Below are 3,552 nucleotides of genomic sequence, written 5' to 3'. Positions count from 1 at the left end.
TTTCGAACCCGGGGCATAGCGAACCGATATATACGCAACAACACTTCACACACACACACACACACGGATTGGGCAATTTACGGTCATTTTTGAATCAACGATGGCCCCCCCGAGCACGTTGTCCGAATATCACTCCAATAAGGACAACGAGTTCCGCTCGGCATCGTTTTGATTCGATCTCTCAACAACAACTCCCGGTCGACTTGGTCGACTTGGACCCACGATGTCTCCCCCCGAGCATGTCGAGCCAACTGCACCACTATTGTATTGGACAACATGTTCCCCTCGGGCATCGATGGGTTAATCATGCACCACTATTATAAAACCCTTTGACGTTTTCCCCCAAGCACGTTGATCCAGTATTACGACGGATACGGTCAACAAATTCTTGGACATCAAAGAGGTTTTCGATTGAATTTCCCCATGTTTCACAACGTACTCTTAGCGGTATCCTACGATACGTCTCACTCTATTTGTGTGTGTGCGCGTTTACGTGCGTGCGATTTATGCGGTTCACCCCTTTACTTTCAGCGCCCTGCGGTCCCAACAAAGGTCCCGAGCACGCCATTATGCACAGTGTGGAAGCGTGTTTCCCCCACGACACTAGACGGGCTGCTCGCCATAGTGTTCTATTGTGGCACGCTCCACCCTGAAGTTTGGTTTGTTGTATATCAAGGAATTGATAGGCACTCAAGAATGTGTGCATCGGCCGGGTTTAATCGTCCGACGCGCAATATGCGTTCAACTTATCGGTGTTCATGTGTCCTGCAGTTCACATTGTGACGCGCATTTAGCTGCGGTCTTCATCGATCCATGAGCCGAGTGATCCCCTGCCTAGGGTTTTATAGTAAGGTTCCCAATGTAACACAATCCCGGTGGTACGTCCAAAGACTAACTTTCTGACTAAGTTGTCTTTATTACCCAATAGTCCCAGGCCTTGTGACTTGTGGCTCATGTCTACGCCCATGGCCACCATTCGCTAAGATAGTTTTGAAGTCACTTTGAAGGCCCAGGAACAACTCTCTTAGCACATCGGTTAACCTGGCGCCGCAGTCAACTCATGTGCTTGGATCGGATCGAGCTATTGAGTATTGGGCCTGCATACTCGCTCATCCGTATCCTTTGCGTACCGCCCCATGGCCCTTGTATGTCTGCACCACAGTTCCTGTTCGTTCCGTGCCTATGGCCGGATACGTATTGCACATCGGTATACCTGTCGCTACTCAGGCAACTCGTGTGCGTGGATTGGATCGAGAACATGGTGTGTGCCCCATGTTATAATTGATAGTCCATATCCACTTTATAGGTTAAAGTCATAAGTTGTGATTGCACAACCATTCTTCATAAGAGTTTAATCACTCTTCAACTAACTTTCGTTCTGGTGTCTTGGTATCAAATCGCGTAAGACACAAGATTCTACTGGCCAAATAGAATCTAGCACATTGGTTAACCTGGCGCCGCAGTCAACTCATGTGCTTGGATCGGATCGAGCTATTGAGTATTGGGCCTGCATACTCGCTCATCCGTATCCTTTGCGTACCGCCCCATGGCCCCGTCCTTAGAGTTAATGACTAGTAGGCTTAACTCTTTGTATGTCTGCACCACAGTTCCCGTTCGTTCCGTGCCGTGGCCGGATACGTATTGCACATCGGTATACCTGTCGCTACTCAGGCAACTCGTGTGCGTGGATTGGATCGAGCTCATGGGGTGTGTAGAGATTCCATGTTATAATTGCAAGTCCATATCCACTTTATAGGTTAAAGTCATAAGTTGTGATTGCACAACCATACTTCATAAGAGTTTAATAACTCTTCAACTAACTTTCGTTCTGGTGTCTTGGTATCAAATCGCATAAGACACAAGATTCTACTGGCCAAATAGAATCTAGCACATTGGTTAACCTGACGCCGCAGTCAACTCATGTGCTTGGATCGGATCGAGCTATTGAGTATTGGGCCTGCATACTCGCTCATCCGTATCCTTTGTGTACCGCCCCATGGCCCCGTCCTTAGAGTTAATGACTAATAGGCTTAACTCTTTGTATGTCTGCACCACAGTTCCCGTTCGTTCCGTGCCGTGGCCGGATACGTATTGCACAACAGTAGATACCATCACCTGACGTATCTAACACACCACTATTGTAACTCGTCGTCGAAGGACCTTTCAAGTGCCTGATGGCCAGGGGAGCTCTTACACGGCACGGAGACACAGTGATGCTCGCCCATCACAGTGTACAACGATCGAGTTTGCTTAAGTGTCTGGGTACCTACACACCAGACACAATGCAATGGCCACGGATCCACACAAGGCACATCACATGCAGAAAGCTTCACCAGATTATGACACATACCACACTCTTGTAACTCGTCGTCGAAGGGGCGTTCAAAGTGCCTTACGGCTAGGGGAGATCTAGCACGGCACGGAGACACAGTGATGGTTGCCCATCAAAGTGTACAACGATCGAGTTTGCTTTCCGCGCAAGCGTTCTAAGTGTCTGGGTACCTACACACCAGACACAATGCAATGGCCACGGATCCACACAAGGCACATCACATGCAGAAAGCTTCACCAGATTCTGACACATACCACACTCTTGTAACTCGTCGTCGAAGGGGCGTTCAAAGTGCCTTACGGCTAGGGGGGATCTAGCACGGCACGGAGACACAGTGATGGTCACCCATCAAAGTGTACAACGATCGAGTTTGCTTTCCGCGCAAGCGTTCTAAGTGTCTGGGTATCTAAGCACCAGACACAATGCAATGGCCACGGATCCACACAAGGCACATCACATGCAGAAAGCTTCACCAGATTCTGACACATACCACACACATGCAACTCGTCGTCGAAGGGGCGTTCAAGTGCCTTACGGCTAGGGGAGATCTAGCTCGGCACGGGGACACAGTGATGGTCACCCATCAAAGTGTACAACGAACGAGTTGGCTTTCAACAAATTCTGACACATAGCAAGCGAGCGACCGAGCTACACCGAAGGCAGCCCATGGTTGGTCACTCGCGGACGATCATCAGTAATGATCCTTCCGCAGGTTCACCTACGGAAACCTTGTTACGACTTTTACTTCCTCTAAATCATCAAGTTCGGTCAACTTCAGCCATGCCAGCTGCAGCTCACGAAGGAACCGCGGAAGGTAAGCCTCCAGAAACCTCACTAAATAATCCATCGGTAGTAGCGACGGGCGGTGTGTACAAAGGGCAGGGACGTAATCAGCACTAGCTAATGACTAGTGCTTACTAGAAATTCCAGGTTCATGGGGACCGTTGCAGTCCCCAATCCCGACTAGATGGGCATTTTAGTGATTTCCCGTTCCTCTCGGAATGGGGGCGCCTATTGGCGAGAACACGCTGCGACCCACATTGTAGCACGCGTGCAGCCCAGAACATCTAAGGGCATCACGGACCTGTTATCGCTCATTCTCAGCTTGCTAAACACAAGTTGTCCCGCTAAGCAGGGCAAACGTAGCCGACGACCGCCCGTGAAGGCGCCGCCCGGCTGTAACGTCAGGTGCGCCCGGAGGCGCACTGCTGACAGCGTTC

The 3,552-nt window shown here is 50.0% G+C and overlaps 1 non-coding gene across 1 annotated transcript; it reads right to left on the bottom strand.

The window, feature by feature from the left end:
• Positions 1–684: 684 nt before the first annotated feature.
• On the bottom strand, positions 685–842 carry LOC125774210 (5.8S ribosomal RNA). The gene has a single exon (XR_007420673.1). It is a non-coding gene; the product is annotated as a 5.8S ribosomal RNA (ribosomal RNA).
• Positions 843–3,552: the final 2,710 nt, after the last annotated feature.

The sequence above is a fragment of the Anopheles funestus genome (assembly GCF_943734845.2).
Source record: "Anopheles funestus chromosome X unlocalized genomic scaffold, idAnoFuneDA-416_04 X_unloc_92, whole genome shotgun sequence".
Lineage (NCBI taxonomy): Eukaryota > Metazoa > Arthropoda > Insecta > Diptera > Culicidae > Anopheles > Anopheles funestus.
The sequence above is the reverse complement of the archived record's forward strand: the minus strand, read 5'-3'. Positions and strand labels throughout refer to the sequence as shown.